This window comes from Toxorhynchites rutilus, chromosome 1 (assembly GCF_029784135.1).
Source record: "Toxorhynchites rutilus septentrionalis strain SRP chromosome 1, ASM2978413v1, whole genome shotgun sequence".
In the NCBI taxonomy this organism is placed as follows: Eukaryota; Metazoa; Arthropoda; class Insecta; order Diptera; family Culicidae; genus Toxorhynchites; species Toxorhynchites rutilus.
In genome coordinates, this window is record NC_073744.1 from 124,258,859 (window position 1) to 124,272,733 (window position 13,875).

Below are 13,875 nucleotides of genomic sequence, written 5' to 3' on the forward strand. Positions count from 1 at the left end.
TTGATATGTGGAGGTTTCAGGATGCAATTAATGTTTCTGAGGTGGTTTGACACTCCTCCCCATCTCTACAGAAGGGGGGTCTGAATAACTCGAGAACTAATCAAGCAAATGGAATAAAATTTGGCATGTAGAGGTTTTAGAGTTTGATAAACGTTTCTATAATGGTTCGTCAATCCTGCCCCCTCTCCAAGGGGAGGCTGCCATACAAATGTAACACAAATGTTTGCGCTAACGAAATTGATTTTCGTTCGAAAATGGAAATGGATTTTAATGTGATAAAACGCACTCCTATATCGTTTTCTATCTATATAAATGAAAATGAATCGCCGAATGTGTTGATAACAGCAAAACTCGAGAGAGGAATTGTCTGATTTAGGGGTGTCTTTATCGTATCATATTTTCGGTATCAAACATTTATTCTATGTAACGGAGAAACATTTTATTTGCAAGTGGTTGAAAAATCTTGAACGAAAATTGTGTCTGAAAATAATCTGATATTAGAATGACGAGTTTTGGTAGAAGTACTAGGAATTTTATAGCAAAAGGTAATTTTAAAGGTACTTTTTTTTTCAATCAATGAACAATTCTGCGATTGGACCCATGAACAGCGCTTAGTAATGAAACATGGATGTGATAACGAAAAATAAATTTTGGGCGGGACGCAGTTTGCCGGGTCAGTTTTCATTAGTATTCATTATATAAGTTCGCGCTAGTGTAAACGGTTGATGCGATTTCTTTAAATCTCATCATATTTCTTCACACGAATATATCACTAGTATCACAACTCCAATTCATTTCGAATTCTGACGTAAATCGTCCATTTCGATATTCGAATGATGAAATTTTTTCCAAATCATATTTTCGGGGTGAGTAACACCGATAAAATTGGTGTCAAAATGCGTTCCTGAAAGAATTCAGGAGCCCCCTTTTTCACGTAGGTTCCGTAGCCCATCAAAATACTTTTAACAGCATAGTTCAATTTGATGAGTGCTTCCCGGTCTAAAGTTGGGCTCTGAGCCTGATTGGGTTTTTCTTTTCCAGACAGATGATAAAAGTCATAGTTGTTGCTCGGGTTTTGTTGATAGTGGATTTCAAATTCCCGGGAACATTATCAGTTTCCAAACTTGATTAGATAAATTATTGCACGACGCTGGATTTCTATTCTCCAGCAGCCACACACAATGCGATTTGATACCCTTGCCCTTGAAAGCATATCCGCCTCTTTAGCTCAGATGGCAGAGCGCTGGTCTTGTAAACCAGCGGTCGTGAGTTCGATTCTCACAGGAGGCAGTGGATTTTTTGGAACTAGACTTCCAGTATGCAAAAAAAAAGATAAAATGGGAATTATTTGATGATGGAACACACCACAGTACTGGAAATCGTTTATCTGCTTTCATAGCTGCTAGCTGAATTTTGTAATCGTTGGGTTTGTTTTTCCGACGGATTCTCTAATCCCATTTCCATGTATCCAAATTTCCATTGCGCTCTTTTAGTTTGCTGGAGGGGGTAATTCTGTAGGGTATACAAAATGCTCATCGCATTGCACCCTTGTTCTAGGTTCGTAAAAATGTAATAACATAAACCGAACCTGTTTAGATTATCATTCACATTTCCGAACAATAATTGAATCAAATTACTAAACACACACACCGCTTCCGCACTTTATTATCATCCCTGGCGGCGGCCTATGCAGACACAACAATTTTGGATCTGCAATTATCAGATATAATGACTCGAATTAAGTTATTCCGATACAACACCATTCAATTCTATCAGACTATGGGCGATGGCGGGTTGAATTTGATGAAATTATGTGACGAGATTGTATTGAATCACAAACTTGGCCCACAGCCGCCGCTATTTTTCCCCTTCCACTCAGCGTGACTTTTTCGGTGTTTCCGGAAGTGCATTTAGAACGGCTCATAATCGCTACAACTTCAAGGCCTCCGCCATGCTTCGATGAAGCTCGAACCAATCAAATAAAAGACACACCATGATTAGTGCGATAATTGACGATTTGACAAGCGCGCGGCTAATCGACCTTAATCACTCGATCAGTCAGTCACTCATATGCCCGTAACTTCCACAAAGAGACTCCGGTTCGGGCTCCCAAAAACTACAGCCGACCATCGAATGGATGGTAGTAATTGATTGGTTGAAATCGCCCTCTCAATTAAGGCGATTAGCAGCCGAGCCTGGATTATTGTTTGTGTGTATTCGGCGCTGCGTTGTTCATGTTGAGCACGTACAAATATGTGTGTCCAGTTCGTGACAGTTTCGGGAAGATACAGGAAAAAAACCACGACTCAACTGAACGTTACAATATGGGGGTGATTGATTGGGGAAAAAGCTCGGATATGTTCCTCAATCTCTCCAACCGACGACACACACACACACACTCACGTTCCACGTAACATTTATTTTATTGAAATGCAGCCGGCAATCGTCGTCATGTATACAGAAAGGCATTGCGTCAAACGCCTACGCGCGCGGGATAAAAAGAAGGAGCCCATTTGATTTCACGCCACGGTGCCCAAACCCCCAAGCTCTGAACCGAAACAACAAAAATAGTGCTGAAAGGGCAGAAAAAAATATGACTAATCGAAATGTAAAATTTAAAATAATTACGGTATGAAATTCATAATTTGCAATAAGCTCTCTGCCCGCGGGGTCAGGAAGAGAGAAAAAAAAGAATTGCTGCAGCATTCGGATGCTGATTCCGGGAAAACCTTGGCTTGGTTGGCACCCAGCAGCAGCAATAGTGGTAAACCAATGGACGTGGGGCGTATATAAACCGAGAAATTAAATTATTTATGCTGACACGAGTTTACATGACATTTTTTTTTCAGCGTGTTAAACTGCGGCTATATATTAATTACACAGGCGCTTGTTTCGTGCTTATGCGCGAGTGTTTTGAAGGGTTATGAAAAATAGATGGGAATGAATAGTTGTGATTTTTACCTCGACCGCCCCCACTATTGTTTAGCGTTGGACCAGAGTCAAGAGAATAATAGCATAATAGCATTTCAAATGGCGTTGTTTTTTTTCGCGTGCCGCCGCTAGTTTTTGGTTTTTGTTTTGAAAAGCACCCAACAAAAAGTGCTATTGAATAATTGTCGGGTTCAAAAAGGATATAAATCATTGGCGTGTATAGATTACCGCTGAGTAATTGCTCGATGAAAAAAATGGAAATGTCACAGACTAATAGAGAATTGGTATTCACGCCGGTTGCACCGGATTGCACCGGATTTGTCATTTGTTACACCATGTTAGTTTTTTTTGTGTTTCTTTTGAATGATTCCAATGAATACAGGACATCACACACTCTTTTCTCTATTATGTTAGAAAAAAAGGAAATACGGAAACGATAGCAGGCAGCGATTTAAGAATCGTTTCGGATTGTTTGGAATATCATTAATATTAGTATTTTTTCTCGTACAATCCTTTCTTCTATGATCGTGGGATTGATTATTCACTTACAATTTTTCGTCCAACACACAATCTTGGAAAAGAAATTCACACATAAAATCCAGAATTATCCAGAAATATCGCTGATCCTTAAGGGTGATTTCCGGAACAAACTCAATCAATACAAAAGAGTTCAGCTATATTCAACTCAGTTGCATCTAGTCGTCGGGAAAAATCAGACCCAACAGTTGAACTGCTGAGCCTCATCGATTCTATTAAATCCAAATTGATAGAGAACTAGACCATATAACCATCGACTTTTAGATTCCATTAAAATGATGTATATTTTTGGATAGTAGAAATATAGTTTATTTCAGTAACATAAAGTTAGTTCAAATATTTGATTTTTTTGAAAACTTTCTTTTTTCGAATCCATAAAATGAAACACAATGTTGTGCAAATCCATTAATTTGTAAATAATTTCACGTTTTTTTTTTATCGGAGTCCCAATTCAGCAACAATATGAAAATTAAGATACAACGATACTGCAAAAGAACCGTTTATTTATTGAGAAAATTCAACGCAGAATCGGCTCAATACGATCGATTCTTTCACGAACGTCTACGATTTGATTAATTCTTTGAAAATGTGATGATTAAAACTTCGCCTGCGAATCATGGATCTCTATAGACGAATTTCATGCCAACTCGACAGCACCATCTCAGAGAGCAGTGAAATGTTGTGGGTGTGAAGACATGTGTCATTTAAGCAACTTTGGATACTTGAAGTATTCGAAAAAGAATTAGACTACTTTTTGGAAAAAGCCAAATTTTTTTTTCTTAATTTTGTACAAAAAAAATATAACTTAGAAACAATGGTACCTACAAAATTCTTGTCAAAATGGATGAAATGTAGGAAATTGTTTAGTTTTCAAAATACTAATTTGATTTTAAAAATAAAAATTCATTTTTTTAAAAAACGTATTTTTTTAAAATTCCCAATAATATACAGGGTTTTCCATTTCGGGCTTCCGAAAGTATACAGCCCTGCGCTGACAACCGTTTGACATAGTTGTCAACCAAAGCGTCATATCGTTAGTTGAATGTCTGATATTGTGAAACCTGTGCATCATCGTAATGTGCGTTCGACCGAAAATATTGCTGCTGTTGCTGCCAGTGTGGAGGATGACCCGAATGTTTCGATTCTACGGCGTGCTCAGCAATTGGACTTGTCAAACATATCATTGAGGCGAATTTTGCATTTGGACCAAGCAAACCAATATCATGACATTGTCATGATAAATGGTTTGCTTGATTTGGACTTGCACCTACATCCATATAAAGTCCAACTGGTACAAAAATTAGAGCGTGGTGACCATGGAATGCGTCGGGCATACGTCGATTGGGTGAACGAACAACAGCAGCAAAATGCTGAATTTTCGCATCAAATTTTCTTCGGCGATGAGGCACATTTCGAGCTCGGTGGCTATGTGAACACCCAAAATTTCCGTATATGGGGCTCAGAAAATCCACACGTGATAGTTGAGAGGCCAATGCATCCGCCAAAAGTCACTGTTTGGTGCGCATTATGGTCTGGTGGAGTCATCGGGCCGTATTTCTTTGAAAATGAGGACGGCGAGACGGTAACTGTGAATGGTGAGCGCTATGGCCGCATGTTAACCGTTTTTTTTGCCACAAATTGAAGATATGGATACGGATGACATGTGGTTTCAGCAGGACGGCGCCACGTGCCACACAACACGACCGAACATGGCCATATTGCGAACGAAATTTGAGGGACGCATAATTTCGCGTTTTGGTGGTGTCAATTGGCCGTCCATCATGCGATTTGAACCCGCTAGACCAGAGATGCCAACCTTCCTGATTTTTCAGGATTTCCCAGACTTTTTAGCACGCTCCCTGATATCCTGACAAACACTCAATTTATCCTGATTTTTCTGAAATGATCCTGATTTTTCCTGATTTTTGTACTCTTTACATTATTCGTAATAAATATACTGGTTTCCATGTCAAAGTTTTCTGTCATGATAGTTCTCCGGTTCGCACTTGTATATATCATACATTAATTTAAATTCTCTAGACGCAGATCTGTAATTAACTTTTTTTTAATCTTAATCCTCAATTGTTTCGAGGTTTTCCAAAATTACTCAAGAGAAAAAATTTGAATCCACAGTCAATATAAAAAGATTTTATAAATAATTTGCTCGTCTGATTCAAAGTAGAATCAACTTCAATGATGGGACTATGGTGAATATATTTATAACAGTACCAAATATCATTAAAAATAGAAAAATTCAACAAGTCTTCCACTGCTGATATACTTTCCTCATTTGTCGAGTAAAGATTCATTCTAAAGCATGGATGATGAATTCAGTGAAAATTTGAATATTAATTTCTCTGCAATTGACTGTAGTGATGCTGTAGAATTATCGGAAAAAAATATAAACGATCAAAAAACCAGGTTCAACACTAGCATTTCCGCTTATGCGATGATTTATACCATGCTTAATAATTCTTTTACACATACGGTCTTCGCCCGAAGGAAGAAATACCTCTGTTTCTGGTGAAATTTGGAATGGCAAATCCAAGCAACCGGTTTCTCAAACATGTTCTGGAAGGATAGAATATTTAAGCTGTGTGAAAGATGGCGAAAGATTGTGAAACAGAACTATGGATATAAAATTAAATTATAATGCTTTGATTGAAAATGATATTTTTGTATTCCCAAAAATCGGCATTAACTTTCCGGACAACCCAATATGAGCTATCCTGATTTATCCTGATTTTTATTTTCATTTTCCCTGATTTTTCAAAATTATAGTTGGCAACCCTGCGCTAGACTTTTTTTTTTGTGGGATTATGCGAAAGACCGTGTCTATGCCAACTCTCCGCAAACTCTTGAACATTTGAAAGACAACATTCGTGAAGTTATGACCGAGATACCGCCCCATATGTGCCGAAAAGTCATCGAAAATTACCTGTTGCGGATCAAGGTGTGCCAGGAAGCCCTAGGTGGACATTTGAATGATGTTGTATTTCACACATAATGGCATACTTTAATTTGAAATAAAAGTTTCATCGAAATTCGAATTCTAAGTGTGTTTTATTTCAATTTACTTTCGGAATTTAAAGTTGGAAAACCCTGTATATATGAATAGCTTTTACAATTGCCAACAAGTCGTCCATACATCGGAAGATGGGCAGTTTTACAGAGAAAAGGATTTTCTAACAACAAGTTTTTCATATTTTCTTTGAAAAAAATACAAGTAATCTTAATTTTGTTTAAGAACAAGATAGCGATATAGTGTATTCGATCAAGTTTTAGATCTTATTTAAATATGAACTTTTGTAGAAGACGTGAACATTCTATCTGTTATAGTTTTTGGAATATAGGTCATTTTTGTATGAAGGCTCCTGAAAAAATAATGTTTTGCTCGTAACATTTTTGTGTGTAAATTTCCACGTTTGACATGTTCTTGACATGTTTCTAAATAGAGAAAAGTTAGCAGAGCATGTTAATTGCGATAGTTTATATATAAAAATGTAACAAATTAAACATTAATAGTATTTAAAAAAAAAAATTAATGGGTTGTTTTTCGAAAAAGTTTTTCCATGTAAATGTGTTCATCTTCCAATGTATGTGTAATTTGTTGGAAATTCTAAGGTCTATTTATATCTATTTTTTCAGTATTTTAAATAAACATTTTTTCGAGAAAAATTAATTTTAATTTTCAAAATGTTTTTTTTAATGAAATTTTTTCCCAAAATTTGTTTGATATTTTTTAACGAAAACCTCAATAATTTCCTACATTTCATTCACTGAGCAACTTTTTGTAGTTGTTCCTTTCGCCAAAAGGAAGAAACAGCATCTGCAGTGTTTAAATCTTGGAGGAGAGGAAATAAAATTCAGAAAATTCAGCGTTTCAGTGAAATATCTAGGCGTAATCTTAGACGTTAAACTGAACTGAAACGCACACAATTATCAGTAAGGCCATTACCCTATTGGCATGTTCTAAAATGATATGTAGAACATGGGGCCTCAAACCAAAAATGGTTATGTGGGTCTACCCTGCCATTGTGCGGCCTAGGATAATCTGTGCCTCACTAATATGGTGGCCAAAGACTAAGCAAATATTAAGGAAACTACAAAAAAGCTAAATAAACTCCATCGACTGGCATGCGTTGCTGTAGCAGGGGCAATGCGAAGCACACCCTCAAAGGCATTTGAGGCTATCCTTCACCTGTTACCTTTGGGTCAACATGTTCAGCTGGAGGCTAATAAAAGCGCTTTAAAGCTAAAAAAGATATAAGAAAATATTAGACGGGGACAAAACTGGCCACGTGAACTTCCTGAATTTCTTACTCGTTGGACCAGTCTTAGAGATGAACAGTGATTGGATGGTACCTAGGACCAATTATATACTGATGGGTCGAGAATGGGTAACAGAACAGGTGCTGTAGTATATGGTCCCAGAATAAAAATTTATGTAGCTATGGGGAACAGTTTTCCAGGCAGAAGTAGCTGCAATAATAGAATGTATAAATGTCTGCCTTAAAAGAAATTATAGATATTCTAACATTTGCATCTTCTCAGACAGTCCAGCACCACTTTAAGCCCTCAATGTTTCCAAGTGCTATTCAAAAATTGCCTGGGAATGCATTTGCCTTTTGCGGGAACTATGTCAGATAAGTTCGGTACAACTGTACTGGATTCCTGGCCATTGCGGTATAGAGGAAAACGAGCTAGCAGATGAACTCGCAAGACGTGGCTCAAGCTCACCCTTCACTAAGAAAACAAAAGAAAAATGCGTAGAACGACAGTATACGCCTACAAAATAATGGTTAAAGAGGGACTTTTTCCTTCCAGGTAAAAACATGTTTTTTTTGCATTTTTGGGACGCTCAGAAATGTTGTTCTAAGAGGATTTTTTGATATTTCATCTCGTTGAAAAGTTACAGCAATAATTATGGAGTCATCTCAAGGAAAGTAGCATTACTGTACGAATCTTTCAATTCGTTTTTCTCGAAACCATGATTTTTTTCAGCTGGTTGTACGGTTATCTCAAGATCTACTCGATCGATTTGGCTAGAACTTTTTCTCAGCATGTAAAAATGAATTATCTAAAGCGTTGCATAGTCGTTTTTTGATACCACATTTTTCCGATGTTTCATGATTTTTTCTAAACTGCGATTTTTCATGAAAAATAACTGAAATGATCGCCATTTTGGCACTTTTGGCACTTTGAATTTTAAAAAACCCATATGTAACACTTTAGGTATTGTTCCGAAGTTTCAAAATATTTGTTGAAGTTCGTTCTGCCACCGGCAAGGTACCGGTTTTCAGACAACATCCACACATCCAGCTGTCAACAGCATAATAATCATTATTCGTGCAAAAAATGGAAAATACATCTTCAAATATACCTTAAACAATAACCAAAATACCCGAACGCTCCACTTTATTCTAACAACACAAAAAAGTCACGAAAATTCATTATTTTTTGACCTTCCACAAAGAGTTCCCCCCCTCAAAACATATTGAATTTGCAAAATAATAACTCAAAAACGAAAAATAACACCTCTCTGATTTTCAAGTATGTTATGTAAATAAACCTCAGCTTTCCAGAAAAAAAATATTTAAAAATATAGCGCCCTCTATCTTTAACCGAGAAAACTATGAAAAATTAACTCAATCAATAATTACTGTTGGATACACTGCGATTTTATGGAGACGGATTCCTCTGACATGATCAGTTTTGCGGCATGGGCTAGATTTTTATATTGTGGGTACCTTTAATCACGAACACTAAAACACTGAGAAATGAAATGGGAAAGTGTGAACAATAGGAAAGAAAGGAAATTATTGATAACCCCAAGCTTAAGGAGAATAGTTGGATAGTCATTGAGTGGAGAAATTTTCCAAATTACAAAGAATTGAGAGTTAGTAGATTGCTGTAAATAGTATTGTAGAATAAAGTTTTGGAGTGTGAAAATACGTTTTGATAAAAAATAAAGTGTTTCCATACCAAAAATATTGGAATTCGTTGTTTGCGAAAAGAAAGTGGGCCGAAAATCCAAGTGCGAATATCGTGGATATATCGCAATCCAGGAGAACCACACCGAGGGCAAGGGCCCGATATCCAGATAAACATTGGTCCTTCGAACCGGATCCGTACAAAAGGATTTTGCAACCAACGGAATCGCCATCACGCTCACACAAAACTTTACTGCCATCTGCTAATTCACATCGAGGCACACAATAAACTGCAAAAGGATTCACACCGTATTAAATTGGGCAAATTATCTTGGCCCGTCCAGGTAAACAACTAATAATTATATGTCCTGCTGTTGCTGGGCAAATCAGGACCACTACACACATTTTCGATTTTACTTCTTCTATCCGCCTTCACAATCCACGGAGACGAATCGAAATATCATTCGAGACCGAACTTGAAGCGATACCATACCGACACGTCAAACCATTTTATCACGGCATACATTTCATCAATCAATCGGAGAAACAACAGTGGGAATCCTACGAAGTCTACGCACACCACTAAACACAATCGATTTATGCTGATACCATATCGTCATCACATTGAGCCAAGGTCAACGACGAGTTGAAACAATTCATTCACTGCTATTGCTGCCACAACACTCTTGTTTTCAAACCGGAATATTTTCCTGGTTTGTCCAGGTAAATATACACAAGTTTATGTCCAGCCGCTGCTGAGACATTTTGGTCGGATCTACACCGTTTGTTTACATTTCTATTCCACGGTAAAAACACCCACACAACCGAAGTCGAACCGATATATGCACCGGGTCGTACCACAATATTGGCATCATTGAGGAACAGAAGACTAATAGCTAACTGAATTGAGCATCGCACCGCACATTATCACCGCTCATTCAGGAAAATCCGTCGCAAATCCCCGCATATAGAATTCCTTTATTTATTAAGGTCAGTTCACCACCGTATATGTCCAGCCGAAGCTGGAGTTCGTTTTGATATTACACCAATTGTTTTCATCTCGCACACTTGTACTGGTTTGACACTTGTTTACCATTTCGTTGGACGTGTAACCGAGGGGCGCACATATTCGGAAAATAAATATTACACGTTTGACTATTGAGGAGCCGCAGATGTGATTCCGATGTTCAGCCGGCACACTGTTATTGAATATTAGAAGTTTGTTCGACGTTAGCGTATACAATTAAGAAACGCTACACGCTTCTTTTTGTGAAGGTCAGTGGTACTATTGTATATGTCTAGTCGAAGCTAGGCCATTGGCGGATTTTACACAAATTTATTTCTCCCATATCTCAAACCCAATTGGAATTTGGAATCATGCCACCAACTACGAGGAACAATTCACTCAAGGCGCTGCTGGCGAAACTAAAGGCACTGGAGGGTATGTTCAACGATATTTGCCGTTTCGTCAATTCGATGGATGATGACACTCTAACGACTGAAGCGACAGTTCGTTTGGATAAACTTGACGAACTGTGGGAACAAATCAGCGAAGCAACGATGGACATCGAGATGCACGAAGATTTCGAGGAAGTTGACGATACCTACCCCACGAAACGATCGGAATTCGGCGATAGATATTTTAAGACAAAATCGTTGCTACTAGAGAAGGTGAAGGACCCGGAGGTGAAGTCGAACCCTTCAATTCGCGGAATAGAACAAAACCAACATTCAACTTATGAACGCGTTAGGCTCCCACAAATCAAACTGCAAACATTCGATGGTAATATTGATGAGTGGTTGAGTTTTAGGGATCTCTATATATCGTTAATTCACTGTAAATCCGACTTGCCAGAAGTAGAAAAATTCCACTATCTTAAGGGTTGCTTAGTAGGAGAGGCTAGGTCATTGGTAAACTCACTTGCTATCACCAAGGCGAATTATAAGATTGCGTGGGAGGCGGTGATGAAGCGGTATAATGACAGTAAATTACTGAAGCGTAGACAAGTGCATGCATTGTTCAACCTACCTAACGTCGCAAAGGAGTCGGTCGTGGAACTTCAGTCGCTGCTAGAGGCTTTTGAGCGCATTCTTCAAACGCTGGATCAATTGATACAGCCAGCCGAATACAAGGATTTGTTACTGCTGGATTTGCTGTGTTCACGATTGGACCCAACCACCCGCAGAAGCTGGGAAGAGCATTCTGCAACAATAGATCAGGACACAGTGAAGGATCTAACAGATTTTCTTCAGAAGAGAATAAGAGTGCTAAGCTCGCTGCCAACCAAATCCATCGAACCAAAGTTGAATTATGTCCCTCAACCGAAAAGAAAATTGCCGACACAAATGAGTCACAGTGCATCGCAATCCTCGAGCGGGCAATGTGTAGCGTGTCCAGGTAGCCACTTATTATACCAATGCCCGAAATTCCAATCCCTGCCTGTATCAGCTCGCGATAAACTATTGCGAAGCCTAGCTTTATGTCGTAATTGCTTCCGGCGTGGGCATCAAGCCACGGAATGCAATTCTCGATATGTGTGTCGTAATTGCAAGGGAAAGCATCATACCTTAGTATGCTTCCGGCCGGAAGAAGTCCAACCAGCTAAGCGTACGTCGGAGATAAGGGTCTCTACGGAAAGCAGCAGCAAGGGACTTCAACACAATGTGGAGGATAACACACCAAGCACATCATCAGGCACCATTGTAGTAACCTCAAATACAGCATCCAAGGGAACATCGTCCGTATTACTTGCTACAGCGGTAGTCTTAGTGGTGGGTGAGAATGGAATTACGTATCCAGCCAGAGCACTACTTGATTCGGGGTCGGAGTGTAATTTTATGTCAGACCAATTTTCACAACTCTTGCGAATCAAACGTAATCGAGCTGAGGTGGCAGTATCAGGTGTCGGTCAGGTCAATACGAGAGTGACGCATTCGGTCAAGGCAGAGGTCAGATCCAGGGTAGGGGGGTATTCATGTAACTTGGAATTCCTAATTCTCCCTAAAGTCACGGGAAATCTTCCATCTACGTGCATCGATACCACAAATTGGAAAATACCACACGGCATAACCCCAACAGATCCAGCATTCGCTATTTCGAAATCCGTAGATTTAATTCTCGGAATCCAGCAATTCTTCACCTTTTTCAAACCAGGAAAGGAAATCCATCTAGGGGATGGACTACCCAAGCTCTCGGAAACGGTATTTGGATGGGTGGTAGCGGGAACAGTAATCTCATCGAGCATCGCGTCATATCACTGTAACGTCGCGTCTACGGTTAATCTTGAAGAACTGTTGACAAGATTTTGGTCGTGTGAAGAAGTGGACATTCCAAATAATTATTCTCCAGAGGAAACGCTGTGTGAAGAGCAGTTCGTTCGGACGGTTAGGAGAGATTCAAATGGAAGATATAAGGTCTCTCTTCCAAAGGATGCGAATGTCATGGATAAAATTGGTGAATCTAGGGACATAGCACTACGGCGTTTTCAATGGTTGGAACGCAGACTTTTAAGGGACTCAGAGCTACGTTGTCAATATACCCAATTTATGGAGGAATATATACACCTGGGGCACATGCGTAGGGTACGCGTGAACCAAGATAATCTGATTAAACGATGTTACCTTCCACATCATCCAGTAACCAAACAAACAAGTACGACGACGAAACTTAGAGTGGTGTTCGACGCATCCTGCAAGACTTCGAGTGGAATTTCTCTGAACGATGCATTATTGGCGGGACCGGTAATCCAAGAAGATCTTCGATCGATAATTCTCCGTTGTCGAACAAAACGGATAATGTTGGTAGCAGACGTCGAGAAGATGTTTCGTCAAATCATCATGGATGAAGGGGATCAGCCGCTACAGAGTATCCTATGGCGAACCGACACCGAGCAAGAAATTGGAACGTACGAGCTGTCCACCGTAACATACGGGACGAAACCCGCACCGTTTTTGGCTACACGGACGCTCAAACAGCTAGCGGATGATGAGCAAACCAACTTTCCCCAAGCAGCCAAGGCAATAAACGAGGATGTGTACATGGATAATGTATTGACGGGAACGAATAATGTGAAGGAGGCGGTAGATTTGAGGGTTCAGCTTGAAGCATCAATGAGAAGTGGAGGTTTCAAGCTACGGAAATGGGTTCCCAACTGCGAGGAAGTTCTTCATGGTGTACCAGAGGAAGATTTAGCGTTGGGAAGACAGGATCATGTTGAACTTGATCCAGACCCAGCAGTGCGAATGTTAGGCTTGACTTGGTTACCAAAAACTGACGGACTGAAACTACAGTTTTCAGTTCCGGAGCAACACCCAACAGATACGCTATCAAAAAGAAGGGTATTATCTATTATCGCAGGACTGTTCGATCCTCTAGGACTAGTTGGCGCAGTTATCACAGTGGGGAAACTTTTTATGCAACGACTGTGGAAATTTGAAGATGCGAATGGAAGGAAATTGGATTGGGATAGTCCAA

The 13,875-nt window shown here is 39.2% G+C and overlaps 2 protein-coding genes and 1 non-coding gene across 4 annotated transcripts in view; 2 read left to right on the forward strand and 1 right to left on the reverse strand.

The window, feature by feature from the left end:
* LOC129761275 (uncharacterized) overlaps positions 1-13,875 on the forward strand; it is a 543,642-nt gene that overhangs the window by 71,290 nt on the left and 458,477 nt on the right. The window lies entirely within an intron of this gene.
* The window catches only part of LOC129761280 (uncharacterized), a 237,918-nt gene that overhangs the window by 49,918 nt on the left and 174,125 nt on the right, over positions 1-13,875 (reverse strand). The window lies entirely within an intron of this gene.
* Positions 1,218-1,290, forward strand: Trnat-ugu (transfer RNA threonine (anticodon UGU)). Its single transcript has one exon. It is a non-coding gene; the product is annotated as a tRNA-Thr (tRNA).